This window comes from Hibiscus syriacus, unplaced genomic scaffold (genome assembly GCF_006381635.1).
Source record: "Hibiscus syriacus cultivar Baekdansim isolate YM2019G1 unplaced genomic scaffold, ASM638163v2 tig00111000_pilon, whole genome shotgun sequence".
Classification (NCBI taxonomy): Eukaryota; Viridiplantae; Streptophyta; class Magnoliopsida; order Malvales; family Malvaceae; genus Hibiscus; species Hibiscus syriacus.
In genome coordinates, this window is record NW_024062947.1 from 3,022,305 (window position 1) to 3,045,023 (window position 22,719).

The window sequence follows — 22,719 nt, forward strand, 5'->3', positions numbered from 1 at the left end:
TGGATCTCAACAAATCCAACGGCTGCTGGTTACTGGAGGCTGGAGAAGATGATGAAACCCTAGGAGGGTTCTCTAGACCGGGTCAGGTATCGAGTCAGGTATCGAGTCAACACGAATATAGGCATGGATCCGAGTCTTGGTTGTAATCTGGGTCTACTTGGGCTTCCGTTGTAATTTAGGCTTCGGGTTATGATTTTATTTATTTTGGGCCTATAATAATATTATTATTATTATTATTAATAATATTAATAAAATAATTAAAATAATATTAAAATAAAAAAGGGAAAAAATAGTGTCTACAGTTGCCCTTTTTTCTTATTCTTGTGTTAACAATAATAGGGCAAAGACGAAAAGGCAATATGTTTTTTGTCCATTTGACTTCTCTTTATTAGGATATGAATGTTGAACAAGTTTTTCTCATTATGAACTTCTTCTTCCTCTTTGAATGAGTTCTTCTCATTATGAACCCCTTCTGTAATTATTGATGTTGTTCTATCTCCTTCTGCGATAGAGTTGAGCAAAAGGTTGAATAAGTTCTTCAGATTACGAACTTCTTCTTCCTCTTCAGATGAGTTCTTATTACGAACTCCTTCTGGAAATGTTGATGTTGTTCTATCTCATTCTGCGATAGAGTCGAGCAAAAGGTTGAATAAGTTCTTCAGATTATAAACTTCTTCTTCCTCTTCATATGAGTTCTTCTTATTATGAACTCCTTCTGGAAATGTTGATGCTACTCTATCTCATTCTGCGATAGAGTCGAGCAAAAGTTTGAATAAGTTCGTCAGATTATGAACTTCTTCTTCCTCTTCAGATGAGTTCTTCTTATTACGAACTCCTTCTGGAAATGTTGATCCTACTCTATCTCCTTATGTGATAGATTCGAGCAAAAGGTTGAATAAGTTTTTCGATTATGAACTTTTTCTTCCTCTTCAAATGATTTCTTCTTATTACGAACTCCTTCTGGAAATGTTGATTCTGCTCTATCTCCTTCTGCATAGAGTCGATATAAAGGTTGAATAAGTTCTTCAGATTATGAACTTCTTCTTCCTCTTCAGATGAGTTCTTCTTATTACGACTCCTTCTGGAAATGTTTATCCATCGAGTATGGATTAGAATCTTTGCTTAAATCTTTGCTAATCTTTGGAATTCCTGTCAAATATTCAACATTGATAAAATAAATGAAAATGCCCAACTTTTACAAATGCCTAAATATTATGCATGATATAATTTTAAAATTGTGAGCTTTTGTATTCTCATTAATTGATGTTTCATTCTCTTTGCGGAGTTTTTATCTTTGCTGAGATTTCTTCTTTGCTCTTTACTTGGATTTGACTTGCTCTTTTTCATAGACTCTTCACTTAGATCTATTTTCTCAAAGCACTCTGTCAACTTCTCCTTATTGAGAATTTCTTTTGTTATTTTTCTGCTTTATTTGTCTTCAAATGACTTTACGGCAGCAAAAACTTGTTCGCCTTTCAACAACAATTACAGTTGTTGACATTAAGATTTACTTTGGATTTTATGTACTCAAAAGTATTAACATAAAGTAATAACCTGAAATCTGTTGCTTATCTTGATATTATGTTAATCCACTTATAAGATACTTATAAAAGAATAAATTGAAGCTCAAAAAGTTAAACTTGAAATTTATTAATAAATATAGGGAAATTTTTTCAAAGTCATGACAATCATAGGAATGAGAAAAATATAGAAATAAAATTCAAATGACCCAACAAATCATTAGCATGGGTATTTCTAAACTAATCAACTTGATATACTTTAGAGCACTAAGGTATGCTTATGTCTGAAAGATCTCAAACGTTGTCAGAATGTTTGTAGATGTGAAGTTCCTCCCAAAATATCAAGCTCTTGAGAGGGTATAATTCCCAGATGCCTAATATCAACATGCATTTGAGCCGCCCTTTCAGGTTTTCAACTCAAATCCTTCATTTGGTTACAAGAAGCCCTTTGCGGGTTTTCATCTTGACCCTCCTTTTTTATTTTCTTTTTCTTTTTTCTTCTTCTTTTTTCTTTTTTTCTTCAAGCATAATATTTCTTGACAGAATATGAGTTTATTGGGTTTCTCAGAACTTTTCCATCCATTTCTGCCAAAATCAACGCTCCTCAGAAAAAGGCCTTTTTTACAACATATGGCCCCTCGCAATTAGGCATCCATTTTCCAATAAATATTTATGTATAGGCAAGATCTTCTTAAGCACTAGATCACCCTCTTGGAATTCTCTCGGATGAACTTTCCTGTCATGAGCCTTCATCATCCATTTCTGATATATCTGCCCATGGCAAATAGCTTTTAATATCTTCTTTTCAATAAGGTTTAATTGATCAAATCGAGCTTGGATCCACTCGGCCTCATCCAATTTTACCTCCTTCAAGATTCGAAGTGATGGGATCTCAACTTCAATCGATAAGACTGCTTCCATCCCATAGACTAAAGAAAAAGGTGTTTCTCCAGTAGACGTTCGCATAGTAGTTCGATATGCATATAAGGAAAAAGGTAACTTCTCGTACCAATCCTTGTAAGTTTCAGTGGTCTTTGTAATGATCCTCTTAATGCTCTTATTTGCTGCTTCAACTGCCCCTTTCATTTTTAGGTGATAGGTCACTGAATATGTGTGCTTTATCTTGAACTATGCACAAAGTTCAGTCATCATTTTATTGTTCAAGTTCAGAGTATTATCTGTAATGATTCTCTTTGGTAGCCCATAACGACAGCTTATTTCTTTCTTTATAAATTTGCAAACTATATATCTCTTAATATTGGCATATGAAGCAGCTTCAACCCACTTAGTTAAATAGTCGATTGCTGCTAGGATGAAACGATGTCCATTTGATGCTTTTGGTGTGATTGCCCCAATAACATCTATTCCCCACATAGAAAATGGCAAGGTGTTGTCATTACATGTAAGGGTGATGGAGGTGCATGAATCTTATCTGCGTATATTTGGCATTTATGACATCTTCTTGCATAGTCAATGCAATCTGTATGCATGGTAGCCCAATAATACTCATATCTCATTATCTTTCTAGCCATAGAAAGACCGTTTGCATGTGTTCCACATATCCCATTATGTACCTCCTCAACGATACTTCTTGCTTCTCTAGTATTTACATATCTCATTAGCATTTGATCATTGCCCCTTCTATATAAAGTCTCACCATCAAGAACGTATCCTATAGTCATTCTTCTTAGTGTTCTTTTATCAATCTCAGATGCATTTTGTGGATAACTTTGATACTTAATATATTGTAAGATATCATACCATGGATTACCATCTGCGACTTAAATTTTGGTATTCAAATAATTTTGGATCTTTTGTCTCCCACTCTCATCGTAGTTGATACACCACTAATGATGAATCTCCATATACTTGGAGAAATTTAACTTTTCTTTCTATGGCTGCCTTCAACCCCATGACACAATCTTCATATTTTGCCATGTTATTGGTGCAAAAGAACTCCAATCTCCTTGTAAAAGGATAATAGATATTTTTTGGAGAAATTAATACTGCTCCAATTCCTCATCCCAAGGTGTTGGATGCTCCATCAAAATAAAGCTTCCGGATTCATCGTTTAATCTGATTTCTTCATCCGTGGATATGCACAACAAATCCTCATCTAGAAAATTAAAACTCAGAGACTGATAATCATCTGATGTATGACTAGCCAAAAAATCTACTGTGACACTTCTTTTATTGCTTTTTGGTTGACATATATGATATCAAACTTGGATAATAACATTAGCCATCTAGCCATTTTGCATGCAAAGTTGGTGATTCCATTAAGAACTTTAAGGGATCAAGTATGGATATCAGCAAGTAGTATGATGTAACATATATTGAATGAGTCTTCGAGTAAACCACACAAAATCACAACATAATTTTTGTATTGGTGGGTATCAAATTTTACAATCAGTAAACTTCTTGCTCAGATAATAAATTGCTTTTTCTTTCCTTCCAGACTCATCATGATGTCCCAGTGAACATCCCATTCAATTTTCAAAGACTGTTAAGTACAAAATTAAAAGTCTATTAGGAACTGGTGATACTAAAATGAGGGAACTGGATAAATATTTCTTAATAATATCCAATGTTTCTTGGCATTCATCATTCCAAACTTTAGGATTGTTCTTTCGAAGTAACTTGAACATTGGATAACATTTGTCAGTTAATTGAGAAATGAATCGAGATATATAATTTAATCTCCCTAAAAAGCCTCGAACTTCTTTTTTTGTATTTGGTGGTGGAAGATCTTTAATTACTTTTACTTTATCTGGATCAATCTCGATTCCTTTTTGACTGACTACAAATCTCAAAAGCTTTCCTGAAGTTACCCCAAAAGTGCATTTAGCGGGTTGAGCTTTAATTGATACTTTCTTAATCTCTAGAAAAGTTTTCTTAAATTTTGAATATGTTCTTCTTCAGTTCGGGACTTGGTAATCATGTCATCCCCATATACTTCAATCTCTTTATGCATCATATTATGGAACAGAGTTACCATTTCTCTCTGATATGTTGCCCTGTATTTTTCAATCCAAATGGCATTACTTTGTAATAGAAAGTGCCTTACATGGTTACAAATGTTGTTTTTTCCATTTCCTCAGGGTTCATTTTTATCTGATTATACCCTAAAAAGGCATCCATGAAGGAAAACCATGCATATCCTCCAGTATTGTCCACTAATGTGTCTATATGAGGTAACGGAAAGTTATCTTTTAGACTAGCTCTGTTAAGATCTATGTAATCTACACACATTCAAACTTTCACATTCTTCTTTGGTACTGGAACTATATTGGCTACCCATTCTGGATATTTGGCTGCCTGTAAGAAACCTGCATTAATTGTTTCATCACTTTCTCTTTAATCTTCAACGACATTTCTGGCCTCATTCGTCTGAGCTTTTGTTGAACAGGTATATTCTGGACAGATCGAAAGTTTGTGCACCACTATATCTATACTTAAACCAGGCATATCTTTGTAAGACCAAGTGAATATATCTTTGAACTCTTGGAGGAGATTTATCAATTTTCGTTTTATCTGGGCTGACAAATTAGCACCAATCTTTACCTCTTTTATTTCTTCATTGGTTCCCAGATTTACAGTATCAACCTCTTCTTTGTGATGTAATATTTTTTTATCTTCTTTTTCTATCAGCCTTAACGGTTCGGTAGGGACATCACAATCTATTTGATCCTCACACTCATTGATTTCTTCCAAACATATGGGCCGCTCTAAATTTATCTCAGGATTAAATTCAATAATAATCATGTTATTAACATTGTGACACCTGCAAAAGAAATTTAAGTCAGATATATTTCTGAATGGACATAATAAATTTAAAGAATAAGAAATAATGAATGTAAATAATGTGAAAATGTGAAAAGTATAAAGAATGATTGCCATTTGAGAATTTAAAGAAAACATCTTATATTGGATATTAAGTAAACTTAGCATAACTGCCCTTACAACATAACAAAAACTTTTCATATTCTTGGGCTAAAGCGTAAAGGTTGGTTCTGGGTATTTCTCTGAGTTAATACTAAAAACTACAGGGAGATCCTCTGCAGTCCAATTTTTTAGTGTTTCTCCATGAAGACAAGGACAAATCCCAGCTAGGTATCTACCAGTCTTATAGTCATTTGTTATCATGTTGATGAACAATCCTTCCATAGCTCCTTCAATTATGCTTTGTTCTTTCATCAACTTTTCTTCTTTAAAAACATCAACCAGTTGTTGTTCCACATTAACCGATCCTCCAGATTTGAATGTGAGGTTCAAATAAGGAAAATACAAACGTCCTCATGGAATTTCTTCTCCTTTCAGTCTTGCTCTTCTCTCTTCACCTATTCTTTTCAACTCTTTTATCATTTGCTGAAAGTTGGGCTTAAATCCAAGCCCAAAATGGTCTTTTTTCATCTTCGCAAATACAGGAACTGAACTTCCCTGAAGATTCTTACCCAAACCTCTTCTAGTTTTAGCTCCTATGCCTAAAGTCTGTGTACAACCATTTTAGTGCAATCAGATAATCTACGGCGTGGAATTTTGTCTCCTTCAGCGATAAATGTTGCATTGATAAACTCTAAAGCTCATAAAAAACACTCATGAGCATCATCATTTGTTTTAATATATGGAGCATCACTTGCCACATAAGCAATGATTTCTTTCTCATCTTCCCACACATATCAATTGATCGTCAATAACAAACTTCAGTTTTTAATGTAACGAAGAAGGAACAGCTCTTGAAGAATGAATCCATGGCCTCCCCAATAAACAATTATATGTAGGGTGAATATACATTACCAAAAAGTCGATGTTGTACACTATTGGTCCTATAAGCAATGGTATCTCCATTTTTCCCAGTACCTCTTTTTGAGTGCCATCAAATGCTCTCACGACGTTATGATAATTATTCATATGTGTTTTGTCCATATGCATCCTTTGAAGTGTGACCAATAGCATCAAATTGAGAGCAAATCCATTATCAATCAATACTCCTGGAAAAACATGGCCACTGCAGTAATATTCAAGGCTTTCACAGATCTCATCCCACCTTCAGGTATTTTGTCATTAGTGAATGTTATGTAATTATCAGCGGCTATGTGCCCCACAATTCTATCAATCTTGTTTAGAGAGATATACTCATGTATAAATGTATGATTAAGCACCTTCATCAAAGAATTTTGATGTACTTTCAAATTTATCAATAAATCCAGAATTGAAATTCATGCTTGTTGCTTGTGTAGCTGCTCAACTATACTATACTCACTATGTTTCAAGAATTTCAAAAACTCTTGTGCTTGTGTTTTAGTTATTGGCTCATTGATTGTTGGTGAGGGCTCATCATTAAATACCTTCTGTGGTACCGCGGCAGCTTTTCCTTTTTCTTTGTCTATTTCTTTCGATGTCTCAGGAGAATAACATCTCCCACTTCTTGTGAAAAACCCTACTTCATTCACTGTTTCAGTTGTCAAATCAACTCCATGTGCTTCTCTTTTTCTAAAGAACTAGGTCATCCTATCATTGAAATGTTGGCAGTATAATTCCAAGGTACCTTGCGAGTATCCTTAAAAAAATGGTAAAGGGGTTGTGATAAAAACTTTTGGTTTTGCTGGCGCGGGATTTACTGTAGATGTTTTCACAATGATAACCACGGGCTCACTTTTTCTATGCATGGGTTTGGAATCTTTTGATGTGCAGACATCATCTTCTCTTTTTCCTTCATATTTCTCGAAGAATTCTATCTCTTTATTGTTCATTAACTTTTGTATCAATCCCCTAAATTCAAAGCACATCTAAATTTCATGCCCTTTTTCCTGGTGATATTCACAATAATCTCTACACTCATTAGGCTTTGGTTTAAACTCTTGATGAATCATTCAAGCTTGGGAGAGTTGTTGGAATACCCAACTGATGGAGACTTAATTTCAAAAACATTAATCTTCGGTTTCCTCCTATCTTCCTCATGGATAGCATTCACGCCTTTATCTTCATAATTTGGTAGTGGGTGATTTGATGCAACTGGTGAATTGAACTCCAATCTCCTAGCATTAATCAAATTTTGCACTACCCTTTTAAAGGCTAAACAATTCTCTATGGAATGACCAGTAATTCTATCATGGTAATCACAATGTGCTTTTACATTATACCAGTAAGGGAATGACGGTTGCATAGGAGTCAAAGGATAAGGACGTATTACATCTTCCTTTAATAATGAAGCATATATCTCAGAATAAGGTACTGGTAATGGTGTAAAGGAAAACCTCTCATTCTCCTTGCGAGGTCCTCTGAATTCATTTCAGTTAGTGTTCGTCTCATCTTTCTTAACCCTTGGTTGGGTTATCGTGACACGTTTTGCAGTATCCTTGTTGTAAACATTTGCATTATTAACTTCACTTTACTTCTTCCGATACACGGGCTTTTTGGCACTAGATCCATAACCTGCATCGATCCTACCACTTTTTATACCATTCTCAATGAGTTCGCCAGAAATGACCAAATCAACAAAATTTCTGGTTGCATTTCCAATAAATGGCCTAGGTATGGGGCCTTTAAAGTGTTCACAAATATCACGATGACTTCCTTCTCTGATAATGGTGGTTGAACTTGTGCCGCTGTATTATGTCATCTCTGGGCATACTGCCTGAATATCTCATTGTGCTTTTTTCCATATTTTGGATAGTCCATTTTTCATTAACCATTTCAGTAACGTGGCGATATTTTTCCAGAAATGCTTTTGCTAGATCTTTCCATGATCTGATATGAGCTTTAGTCAATTGAGTGTACCACTTGATGGTTGGTCATGTCAAAGTATCTTAAAAACAGTGAATCAATAACTTCTCATCTTTTACATGGCCAACCATTCTTCGACAAAACATAGTGATATGAGATAAAGGGCATGTAGTACCATCATATTTTTCTAATTATGGTGTCTTGAAGTTCACATGGTGAATTAAGTTAGGGACTAAACTCAGCTTACTGGCGTCGAACCCATATAATGGTTCAATTACCTCTACCGACTTTATTCTTTCTTCCAGACTCTTGAGTTGTCCAGTCACTTCTTCACTAGCTTTCTCTTTTTCAACTAACTCATTCAGATCCGGAGTTAGATGCTCAGTATTAAATTCTCCTATCTTTATACCTAACACAAGTGGATTGTAGTTTGAAGACGTGGGACCCATTTGTTGATTTTCATTAAGTCAGACTTCTTGAGGTGCTAAAGAGCGAACAAGGATTTGCACAGGTGTGAAACCAGTAGATTCTAATGTGGGACCTGGAGGATATATGGTTTCGAGGTTAGAAGATGCAGGATTTTCTGCATAACTTTTTCCAGTTGTAGCCTTCTTTTTGAATATATCCTCCATTTTCTGCAGCATCCACATTTGTGAATTTGCAATGTCAGCCTCAATATTCTCTAATTTAAGTCTCATTTCTTCTTGTTCTTTTTTATGCTCTTTCTCGAGACGTTCTATCTTTTCTTCCATTCTCTTACTTGCTTTCCTAGTACTGTAATGGTGTTATGTTTCTTATTTGGACATGATAGTTGCGATTGAAAACCTTTTTCATATTATTGTTTTTTACTTTTTACTTAATGAATGTTTATCTTAATGTGAAATATTAAAATAATCATACATAAATAAAATAAATGTAATGAATAATGAATGTATGCAAAATGAATGTATGTAAGAGGTATTGATCCCAAAAAGTTAACTATCATAGAACAACTTCCATCGGAATACCAAAGTTTTCCATATAATAGTTTATAACTACAGATACGTCATAGCTTTCCTATTAAGCTCTATGATTTCATTGATCAACCATGAAATCTTATTTCCAAACTTAGAAGTTGGATTGACGTGGTGCTCGATAACCTTTGCTTCAACAACTAACTCCCCAATATACCTGGCAACTTCACTCATTTGTATCATGGCCTCAACTACCACGCTGCTTCTCTCTTCACTTCTTCCTTCATAGAAATCAATCAAATTTTGCCATTGTTCATTAGTTCCTTGGAGAGTTTGCTCTAACTCAGTGATTCACACTTGAAAACTTTGCATAGTACTTTTCCAGATTTCGAATTCGCTTTTGTAGTGAAGCATTATCCTCATAACTCTCTTGAAGGTCACTAGGTCCTAGACGAACCTTCTCTTGGAATAATGATTCTTCAAGTTGTAGGATTTAATCATTAAATTCTGAATTTTTGTTTCGACACTGATCCAAATCCTCTTCAAGTTTTGTTCGTGTTTCTTGTGTCCTTTTATTAAGCTTCTGTATTTGCACATTCTTGTCTCTACATCATTGCACCCAATTGTTGGTTACCTCTTGTCCTCCTTCAGCCTAGTATTGAAGTTCTTTCTTTCCAAATCCTTTTTTTTCTTTTCAACATCAAACTCTTCAAGTTTTTGTCCCCTAACCTCAAGTTCAGCAATAATATTATTCATTTCAGCTTCAAATCCCTTGAACATGATGTTATTCTTAACCTCAAATCCCTAAGAATGCCATTCTTCATATCTTCTAATTCTTTGACTAGATCTTTCTCTTTCTTTATTTCATTCATTACCTCACGACTCTCAGCTTTATGCTTTATAATTTGCTCCCTTTTGTCGACCTCAAGTTCTTCCATTTTTTGCTTCCCTTTCTCTAGGATCTTGAGTAAACGACCATTCTTTGCATTCAAATCTTCGACTAGGCATTTCTCAACGTTTAACTCTTTGGTAAACTATGTTGTCGCTCTACTTAACCCTGATGTTATCCTGGATTTTTGCAGCTCATAGTAATTCTTCTTTAACTTTTTTAACTCACCATCTACTTTTTCTTTGTTCTCTCTGAGCATTACAAACTGTGCGATATGAAAGTCAACGTCGACACCCCACATAACTTTATCTCGTGTATCTGCTCCAATTCTTTCGACCAACCCTCTTTCTCTACTTCAAATTCGGCTCTTAGGATCTCTATCTCTGATGGAGCTATCCGAATTTGATCTTCCATAGAGATATCCTCATTTTGGTCAGGCAAAGGAACATTATTTTAGATGCTTTGGCTCGAATACAGAAAATCATTTTCCATGCTTTAACTGCATGAAGGATGTTTCTTTTGTAATTGTTTCCATGAAATGCAAACTCAGATGAATGTAACCCAGCAGTAATAGGAATAAATTGAAGACCTCCATATTGTCTCATAACTAGAAGTGGTGCATATCCAATTCCTCCCCATAAGTCGAGCAACATCACCCAGTAGTAGTCACCATATTTTTAAAAGAACTCTCTTTGTATTTGCCAAGGAGCGCACCAAACGATGTCCCTGTTTTGTAAATTTCTAAGGGAATCCATCCACATATCTTTAGTGACTTGTTTTGGCCATTCTTGCTTAAGAAACTCTTTCAAATGCGAGTAGTCCATATTAAAGTGACGGTATGAGACCTTTTTTATTCTCCAAAAATGGCTACAAATCCAGACATATAACAGTTGTGCACATCCTAAAAATCATCCACCTCTCAGCCTTCTACAAGCGCTCAATGATCGGAAGGTTTCTGGTAGAATTACAGAAGTAGGATTGACCCTTTTTTGTAATTGCTCGAATAAATCTACTACTGCAGCTTCAATATATCCCAAAGCTTTCGAGAAAATGACAAGCCCATATATACCTAGAGCAAAGAGATCAAATCGTACTTTATTATCTGGATGACTTTTAATGATTTCTTTAATATTGGTCCAAGAAATGCCTTCACCTTCGCCTTTTTGTTTTGTATGAGCCACCAACCATTCCTCGCATACTCCTATAATCTTGGCCAATTTAATTCTGAAAGGTTGAGTTTTGATTGACCTTGAATAAATTTGATTCTCATGAGCCCCATCTATATGTAATAAAGTTGTATATTCTTCAATAGTAGGCATCATGTCTTCTTTATTGAAAGTAAAACAAATGTATCCAGGATTCCAGAATTGAGTTAAGGCTCAGAACAACTCATCATCTATTTAAACATAAAACAAATACGGAATGTCACCGTAACACTGATAAAACTGCAGCTTTTTTATTTGAATCCCATTTTTCCCAAATGCTTCGAAGGTCTTGAATATCATTCCTTTTGAGAGAAACTGAGCCTAACTTGTTAAGTCTGACACATAATCTTCTTGCAAACTGTCTCCCTCCTGTCTTTGCAACTCTTCAAACCACTGTCGTACCTCCGAATTTGGAACTACTTGATTTGAATACATTTTATCCATTGATGAATGCTTTCCATTGAGACGATTAACTCAAAGATCAATACCTTCAATCCTGTATGATGTCATGCAAATAGAAAAAATAGAAGAAAAAAACATAAAAATGAATTAGTTCAAATAATAAGGAAGGAAAATTTTATTTTATAATAATGTCAACCCAAACATTTCTATTTAAACATGCTTTCTACATAGCATACTTTAAATCATATTATAATCTCTAATTCTCATAATTTCTATTTCACATGCATTTATTCAGATAGAAAAAAATAAATTAAAAGACAAAAGTTAGAGTTCATTTCTCCTTTGTGTACACCAATTTTGGACAGAATTTCGGCATGGTCTCAGATCGGGCGAATTTCTATAGTTTACTATAAGAAGAGTTTCAGTTCTATGAGTAAAGGTACTCGAATTGTCCTTGTTAGTGCCCCCTTGGGCTACCAAACCCCCAATCCTAGTCCATTACAGACTTAAAGAAGATTGAGTTCAATTCGAGAGGGCACATTTCTCTATACCTGACACGGAGAATAAATTCATACGAAGACATGGAGCATATGAACCTCGAAAGCTACTTGCTAGGTCTGACACGGAGAATAAATTCTCACGAAGATGTCGCTTTCACTCTCACTTAAAAGGGAAAAAAGCTCAAGTATAGAGCTTATGTTTATGTAATGCACGTGTTGTGTGTGAGGAGAAATTCTCAAACCTTTGACAAACAACCAATAAAAATGAAGCCAAATATCTGAAAATAAAAACATTAATATATCATGATAAAAATGATAAAGAATAAATAATTGAAAGAAATCAAAAGAAATCAAAAGAATTATAAATTAAATAAATCTAATTCTTAATTTCTAATTAATAGAGACAATATATAATTGATTTAGGTTTGACCAGCTTCCCCAGTGGAGTCGCCAAGCTGTCGTAACAGATTTTCGCCCAGATACGAATTTTCTTTTGGTGGAAAAACTGAGTGAACAAATAAATATTTTTCATTAAATGTTTTGGAGTCCCCATCGACCTTCTAGGATAGGTAGGTCGAATACCTAAAAATTATCTTTTAAAAGAGTTTTTAAAAAAATTCAGTTAAAAGATAAACCGGTCTGCGTTTAACTAAAAATTCATTTTTTTTAACAATAAAAAGAGATTCGTGGTCAGTTACGTTTAGGGAAGGATTAGCGCCCCTATAACGCCCAAAATTGGTACCCTTCGATTATAAATTGTCTCTATTAGTAGAAATGTAAGAATTCTAATATAAATTTAATTTACAATCATGTTATTTTAGATTCAATTGGATAATTCTAAGGAAAAATAATTTTTATAAAACTAAAGTATATTTTTTAGGGTTTATAAATAAGGTATTTATTTATTTAAAAATATTAGAAAATGGCATTTAGTTACTTTAAGACAACCCCTTTCTTTAATATTAAAAAATAAATAAATATTAATAAAATATAATAATTTTCTAAAAATAATTTGAATTAAATTAAAGTATATATATATATATTAAGTGGGATATTTATTTATTTAAAAATATCAGAAAAGGACATATAGTTACTTTAAGACAACCCCTTTCTTTAATATTAAAAAATAAATAAATATCATCATGTAATTTAACTTATGAAATAAATCAAATTATATCTATAAATTATAAATATCAATATAAATAATAATTTAAAATTATAGGATTAAATTAAATAATAATAATATTTATGGTCAAAAATAAAATTTATTTAAAATATTTGGGATTAAAACATAAAATATCAAAATTAAAAGACCTATTTCAAAATATTATAAGATATAAGGATTAACAGTGTAATTTAACCTAATTAATTATTCGGGGTTAAAATATAAATTATTAAAATTATAAGGGCTAAATCTATTATTTACCCTAAATATATATAAATACTAGCAAGGACTAAATTATAAATAATGTAAAATTAAAATACCAAATTAAAAAGTGTAGAAATTGATTTAAGTGACTAAAATGCAAAGTTACAAATATATAGGGACTACGGACCACATTTACCTATTTCCTAAAATTACACATATACCCCTCCCCAAAACGACACCGTTTGGAGGGAATCTGACCACCGTTAGCTACCGTTTTTCGACGCCGGTCGCCGCCGTCGGCCACTGCCAACGGTGGCCGAAAAATATCAAAACACCCCAAAATAAAGATCGGAACGCCCTAAGGTCGATTCGGTGTCTATTTCCCCTAAATTTCCCCAAAACTCCCTAGATCTACATAAATACCTTTGGTATTTCGGTTTCTTCGGCGGCTTGTAGAGGCGCGTAGAGGCTCCGGTCACGGTGCAGCTTCCTCATTAATCTTCTCTCTTTTTTTTAATATTTGGTTGATGTGGTTTATGTTTTTTCTTCTGTCTGTTCTCCTTGTTCATAGATTTGGTGGTTTTTATAACCACCACCGAGCCTCCTTCGGACTGGGTAATAAGGCTCCTCTCGGTGAGTCACCAAAGCTATGGTAGTGACTCACGGAATCGTTGGGACATAGACGGTAGTCCTTGCTTCTTCTGGAGGCTTTGGTTGAAGTGGTTGAGGCGTGGCAGCGACGGGAGTAGCGTGTCAGAGTGGCGGACGACATAGTCCGTATGGTTATGATACTTAGGGTTTTATGTTGGAGGCCCTTGGACCGTTGGATCTCACTAGATCCAACTGCTGCTACTTACTGGTGGCTGGAGAAGGTGATGAAACCCTAGAAGGGTTCTCTGGACTGATTCGGGTATCAGATCAACCCGGATATGGGCCTGGATCCGAGTCTTGGTTGTAATCTGGCTCTACTTGGGCTTCCTTTGTAATTTGGGCTCCGGGTTGTGTTTTTATTTATTTTGGGTCTGTAATAATAATAATATTAATATTATTAATATTAATAATATAATTAAAATATTTAAAATAATATTAAAATAAAAAAAGGAAAAAAAATTAGTGTCTGCAATATTCTTTCAGAGGTGCATAGTGAATCGTTTTTGATGTACCTTGGTAGTACGAAGATGTGTCAGGATTTGTGAGAGTTGTATTGGTGATTGTTATTAAAGTGTGTAGTTGTTTAATTTGTAGGGCGATGTTTGGTTTGTTAGTATATGAAGGTTGAATATTAGGGTCTCTCGGGTTTACTTCAGCAGATTAATATTCTGGAGTAGAAGTGGGAACATATTACAATGGATTTCATGATGGGTTTGCGGTTAATACTGTCAAATAAGGATTCTATTTGGGTGATTGTTTATCATTTTTCTTAGAGTGTGCATTCTCTGCTAGTGTGTACGGCGTTTTTGTTGTAGAGGTTGGCAGAGTTGTATATATCTGAGATAGTACGGTTGCATGGTGTTCTTTTTTTTATTATTTCATATCGGATCCACGTTTTACATCGAGGTTTTGAAAAAGTTTGTATGAGGCTTTAGGTTCAAGGCTTACTCTTAGTACAACTTATCATCCGTAGACGAATGGTCAGTCAGAGCACGTGATTCATGTTTTAGAGAATATGCTTCGACCTTGTGTTATATATTTTAGTCATTCTTGGGAGCGATATTGTTGTTGGTAGAATTTATGTATAATAATAGTTATCAGTAGAGTATTCAGATTGCTCCATTCGAGGTAATGTATAGGTATAAGTGTTTTACTCCTTGTGTTGGTCTAGTTGAATAAGAGGTGTGTTGTTGATCCGAATATAGTTTGTGAGACAGAGGATAAGGTTAAATTTATTTCAGAGCGTTTAAAACTTTATTTTGATCAGTAAAAGTCTTATGCTGATTTGAAGCATCGTGAGATTGAGTATGACGTGGGTGTTTTTTGTTCTTAAAGGTTTTATCTTAGAAAAAGGTGTTATGTTTTGGATGTAAGGGTAAGCTTAGTCCAAGGTTTATTGGACCATATGAGGCATTAAAGCGCGTTGCTCCTGTTGTGTATCGTCTTAGGTTGTCATCCAAGCTTTAGCATATTCACGATGTGTTCCATGTGTCGATGTTGCGTAAGTATCGGTCGGATCCTTTGCATGTGGTTACGTCAGATGATGCTAAGGTTCGTGTTGATCTTTCACACTATGAGGAGCCGATTAAGATCTTAGCTAATGATTTGAAAGTTCTTCGGAATAAGTTTGTTCTATTAGTGAAAGTGTTGTGGCGTAATCACAATACTGAGAAAGTGACGTAGGAGATAAAGGAGTCGATGAGAGCTCAGTATCTGTATTTGTTCGATTAAGGTAAATTCGAGGACAAAATTCTTTTTAGGGGGAGAGAGTTATAATGTCCTAAAGTCCGGGTCAGTAATTTGGGCTCTAATCGGGTGATTTTTGGGATTTCTAATAAAAACAATATTTTTGGTTTTTAAAATAAAAAATACTAATATTAAGTTTTTAAATTATTTTTGGAATACTAAATATGATGTTTAATATTAATAAAATAAATGGTTATTAAGTTACTAAATTGAATAAATTGAAAATGTTGATTTTAGTGACTAAATTGTAAAAGGATCAAAAATCAAAATCTATGAAGCTAGTTTTACCAAGGGTTGTGTGGTTGGATTTTCCTTTAACTTTAACCGTAAATCTCATTTCCCTTTTTCCATTTTCCTAGCTAGATTCATTCTCCTAAATTATTTCTCATAGAACAACTTCCTAATTTCATTAATTGTTCTTCTCATTCTCTCATCCAAACACTATTGTAATTCTTTCCAAAATACTCCCAAAGCTCTTCTATGGCCCAAAATCTTCTTCTTCATTTTCTATTCATTTGTTGTTGATTTTTACTCTTTTCATCTTTATATTTTCTCTTCAATCAAGATTTGTTTCATTTCCTTTCTTCTTGTCGTTTTCTCATTTATTTCTTGGTATTAACATTGTTGATCTTCTTCATCTCTTCATCTTCTTTTCCAACAAGGTAATTCACTTTTCCTTGGTTCCTTTTATGCTTCAAAGATTAATGATCAAATGTGTTGATGATCTTGATTTATCAATTCTTTTAAAGAGGAGTTTATGAGATACACTTGATTTTCTGAGGTATTTAATGTGCTATTTTTCTTGATCACTTTTCAAAGTTTTCTTGTGATTATTTAGATGTTTATGATGATATTATTATCATACTAAAGCAATTTTTCAATTGCAATTGATTTTGATATTTAATTCTTTAAAACAAGTTATTTCCGATGTTTCTCGAACATCTGGGAATTAGTTTTGATTGATTTCATTTTGTAGGTTTCTAGTTGGATTTAGTTGTTGATATTAGTTTTTATTGATAGGCTCTTATTGAGGATAAGTAGTGTCGATTGGATCGGAGGCTTAAAGAGTTGTTTAGGTAAGGTTTTTTTTGGTAATTTCGATTCTTTTGCTCTGTTTTGGAAACAAAAAATTTTGCTCTGTTTTGGATATGTTCTTGATGTGTTGTTTTGCTTTCCAAGGTGTTTAATGTGTTGATAATTGAGGAAAATTGGTGCATCTTGTTTTGGTGATCGTTTGCTAAGTGTTTGGAAGTGATTTCGGTTATTGGACAACAAAGGTGAGTGACTTTCATTCTTAGTGGATGAACATGTTCAAGGGTAAAAGAAGGTGTAGTTTAGAGTAATACTCTTAACTTATGCTTTAGTGTATGTATACCTATGATGATGCATAAATTGATGTTGGAATGTGATATGAAATGATGATATTGGTATGTGCATTGTATATTTATTTCAAGTGATGCATAGTGGTTTTGAAAATGTCTTTTGAAAGCGTATATATATATATATATATATATGAATGTGTTAAGGATGAGTGGAACAATTTCACTATCCATGGATGAGTGAGAAACTTTCTGTCCATATGAATCATGACAACATTTTTCGATAAGTGTTTCAAAGTGTATTTTGAAAGTGTATGTGTATAATCTATGCATCATTTGATAACCACTCATTTTTACTTGAATTAAATAGCTATTTGTTTCAATGAGACATTTGGATATGAAAGTCATGCCTAGGAAACAGTAATATGGTTTTCTATATGTGTGTGAACAAAGGGTTATACGAGGTAAGGTTGGTGCGTTGAGCAATGCTCCTAGAAGAATACGGGATAAGGTTGGTTCGTTGAGTTTATTCCAAAAGTCGTGGTTTTGGACCTGAGTGAGTCCATAAATAAAATAGAGTTGTATAAAGTCTGCTTATCCAATGAATGAGTTGTGTTTTGAACTAAAGGTAATTGCCAAAAGGTTATTGATTTAAGCTCCAAAGGTAATTTTATCTAAACACTACTTTTTAATTTAAATAATATTTAAAATTCAAAATAAATTGAAAAACAGAACTACAATTAAAATCTCACTGTTATTGAAATTCCATATTGAAAAGATTAATTGTAACTTAAATCTCTCAAAATTTTAAAATATATAGAAAATAGTAGTACATAACGATATCTAGCGTTAGTGATACACATCGATAAATGATATTTATTGTAGAATTTTCTCAACTCAAGAATGTGTCGCAGCTCTTGATAAATAAATTTTATCGTTTAACTTCATCACTGCATCACAATACTCAATATTTATTTCCAAAAGCTACGTGAAAGAGTTTTATTTATTTTTATTTCAGATTATTAACAATATGCATATCCTCTTAAAATTTGACTCTTTCTAAGGTCTATCTAAAATGATGTTTGGGGAGATCACAGAGTCTGTGGGAGATATTTTTTTAGATTTTTATTTGTGATATATCCTTCTTTTTTTATCTTATTTAACATTTTATTTTTAGCACTTATAAATTAATGTTGAGACCTTTCGAAAAATTATAATTTCATAATTATAATTTTGCTATTATCATCTTCAGATTTAGTTTTTTGAGATATTGCTTTGAACCTTGCTCATATTGTCGTTGTTCACACTTAACTGATATTTTAAAAATATTTAACATTATTAATGGTAGAAGAAAATTCGTAGAAATAATGATATATTACTTGTTTAGTCTCTATGTATTATTACTTATATAGAGCTCGTTAATTAGAATTGGTGTTATTCATTAATAATGATTTAGGTTTCACTTGTTTACTAAATTATTAAAACTTTTTAAATTGTAGTGATCAAAATATAAATAAGAAAAAATGAATGATGAAATTTGAAATTAACCATTTTTTAAGTGATCAAAATATAAGTGAGAAAAAATGAATGATGAAATTTGAAATTAACCTTTTTTAAAGTGATCAAAATATAACTGAGAAAAAATGAATTATGAAACTTGAAATTAACCTTTATTTTAAAAAGCAGATTAATCAAAACATGTTGTTCACAAATTTGATACTTTGTATAAGTTACTACTTTCGTTACAACATTTACTCAACAATAAAAACTTAAACTTTAAATCATTTAATTCAAAAAATTAATTTAAACGATCTGCTTGATAAAGCAATAGATCTAAAGCCCAAAATGAATTCGTTCAATTAAATAAATAAAAAAAACGAAACTGTAACACAAACGGAACATATTCAACAAGTTTTTGTAAAAATTAATTGATAACTAAGTTGAGCTGAACATCAAAATTCCAGATTACTCTGTTTTATCGGTTCATAACAAGACACAATAGAACACAACAGAGGCATTTTTAAGGTTGAACACTAAAATACCGGGCTCAATAGTGGCACACTTCGTCAGTCAAAGCCTCTAAAGGAGCGACCACCATCCAAGAGGCCTATCACATCGAATTTGAGTTACATAATATCTTTAGATTAGGAGCTTTTCAATGGCATCATTCATTTGACAAACAAACATCATGAACGCTCGCAAAAACCAAGCATCCAATAACGTTCATGGAATCTTTCAGAAAGTAAAATATACCTTGAGCTGTTGTATTTTAGATTTCAATTGGATTCCTTCATTCGTTGTGACAGAGCAGTTGATTACAGGTCTTGTTACGCCACATGCTCGGCCAAGTGCATGCTTTGAGGGAACAAATACATATGGAACATTCTGCAAAAGTCTGAATTCAGAGATTGATCTTGTGTTGCTGTAATATTGGTAAACTTTCAACAACCGCCATGGAAAATATATTGTTTTAGCAATTGATCAGACATTTTGGCTCCATGGAAAGAAAGATACCCAGAGGTTGTATTTGAAGATTGCTTCCAACATGTACTTTACATTGAGCAATGAACCATCAAGAATTCATAACTCGAGCAGAAAATGTGTCACATAAAACAGAAAGATTTGTAATCTTATGTAAATTCTTAGTATGTTCCGGCATTATTTGCTGAAAGATCCTTGGCCAACACTCATGTTGATTGGATACCCAGATAAGTCTGACAATATGACCTCCAAAGCCGCTCTAAATACAGTGAAAATTGTAGAAAAAGTTAAAACAATGAAATATGTGTTTCAAAAAAATCAACAAAAATTTGTCAAAAAACTCTTGAATAGCTAAACATTTGCAGGACAATTAGGCATATTAACATGAACACAGTGTTATGAAGAACAAGGCGTTAAACAACCATTAGCATATCAACCATAAACCTGAACAAGTGTAGCCTATAACTAATAAAAACGAAAAAAGATTCAACATGCTCGTTAGCATAGTATTTTATAAGTTCTCTCGCCTAACATAAAATCTTGCGTAGCAACCTTATATTGTTGGCGAAAATACAAATAAAACAAACGAAAATACCATAAAGAAAACCCACAAACTAAATACCTTATCTTCAGCAAGCAAAGGAAGATGCAACAGAATCTCAAGGGGTTCAGTATCGTCAGCCATGACAATAAACTCCGAGATACCTCTGTTTAAGGTCTTAGTAGCTAAATCCCAACAAAAATGAAGAAAATCTACATCATAAATAAGTAGAGAAATCACAAAAGGAAAAAAAATGAAAAATGGGCAATGACCCAAACCTTCATTAGCTCCCCTTTTGAGCTGCTTGTAATTAGCAGCTTGCTGAACAAGATCCAAAATCGTGGTGGTTAATTAAGCATCGGCTAATGGGTAGGCTTTGGGATTCACTGGTTCTCCCGTATGCAAAAGAAAAAAAATGTGAGTCAGTTGCAAAGAATATAGCGATAAGACAGAGGAGGAGGAGTACCATTTTGGTGGAGAAATGAGGCTAGGGTTTTTGTTAGGGATGGGGGTAATAAGTTTTAGTGTTTAAGAGAAGATTACACAGATGATTTATACTGGGATGTATCCACATTTTCGGCCTAACCTAATTTGTATTGGGAACTATCTAAATCAAGCCCAGGCCCAGATTAAAGTAAAATCCAGTCTTCCTAAATTAAACCATCATTTTCAATTAAAATAGGCATAATGTCAAAATTAGTCCCTAATATTTACTAAAATAATCATTTTTCCCTTATTTTATTTTTGGAGATTTTGTTCATACGTTCTATTTTAGGGTAAAAAGGTCTCTAACATTTTATATAAAAGTCACTTAGACATTTATTCTTTTTTATGGAGTATTTTGGTCATCAATGTTTTATTTAAGGGAAAATATGTCTCTATTTTAGAGTGTTAATCATGTGTTATATTCTATCTGTAGAGGAATTTTTTTTCACAAAATAAAACATTATGGACCAAAATGCTCTCAAAAAAATTAATAACCAAAATGACCATTTTATAAATGTTAGAGGTTGATTTTAGCATTATACCATAAAAATATGTAAGAGATTAAATGCTCAAAACTCTTAAGGCAACATACTCGTTTTGGGTAGTAAAACTAGGGGTGTAAAAAGCTGACCCAACCTGTAAATTTGATTGAAATATACTCGAGTTAAAACTATTTTTGACATACGTTGTGGCGATCCGAAACCAACTCGAGTCAGAACTAGTGTTAACCTAAACCCGAGTTGGACCCGAAAATTGTGGATCTGAACCCGACCTACACCTGAACTGAGAATGACCTGAACCCAAATTGAACCAAAAATATGATACCCGAACCCGAGATTGACCCGATAAATAACAGATATTACCCGATTTGTTTTCAACCTGACCTATTATGAACATGACCTGTAAATGATCCGACTTGTTATTGACATGATATGATATTTACCTACCTTGACATTTATCTAACTTATATATTACCATTGATGAAATTATAAGATTTTAATAAAATTGTGAGATTTTAAGTTTATAATAAATCATACTAATTAATATGATTAATTTTTAAATGTTATAATAAAATATTAATCATGGTAATTAAATTAATAAATATACTTATTATATTAATTATGATTCTTATGTTATAAATCTTTAATATAATCATTAATTTTATTTTATTAAGTAATCTATATTGAACATTATTAATTAAATTTATTATAATGATTACAAGTTAGAATAATTTATTGGCATTGAACATGATTAATAACATTATTTTAAATGTAAATTATATAGTTTAATTTATGTAAAGAAAATTTATCTAACAATTATAATTTATTGATTGTTATGTTATTGTCATGAACTACTATATTATATTGTAATGATCAACAATTCAATATTAGATTTCGTGGGTCAAAAGTTTAAACTATTTTTTCCCGTCAATTTAAAAATTACATTGAATATAAAAAAATTAAAATTTTATATTATTTTTAAAAAAACAAATATTTTATATACCGTTAAGCTAAAAATTAAATATTAGTACCTGTTTACTTTTTATATTTATAATTTTTAGTCTATAAATATATTGAAAAGTTTTATTAAATTAATAACTTGGAATTGATAAAACTAATAAAAAATAATTCTTTAAAATTTAAAGCAGAGTGAAAATAAAAGAAGCAAAATAAGGAGGGTCATATGGTCTTTTGCTTTCAAAACATGGGATTGGCGCCATTTGATCAATTCTACGCTCAATTTTTAAAATTTTAACCATAGTTTTCGAATAATTTATATTTTAAATTTTGAAACGTGAAAATAAGGAATTTAGAGGCGGGTGATTTAAATCATACTAATTAATATGGTTAATTTTTAAATGTTATAATAAAAAATTAATTATGATAATTAAATTAATAAATAGACTTATTATATTAATTATGATTCTTATG

General features: G+C 32.6%; 1 pseudogene; it reads right to left on the reverse strand.

The window, feature by feature from the left end:
* Nucleotides 1–19,280: 19,280 nt before the first annotated feature.
* Nucleotides 19,281–20,812, reverse strand: LOC120149312 (annotated as a pseudogene).
* Between the last annotated feature and the right edge of the window lie 1,907 nt (nucleotides 20,813–22,719).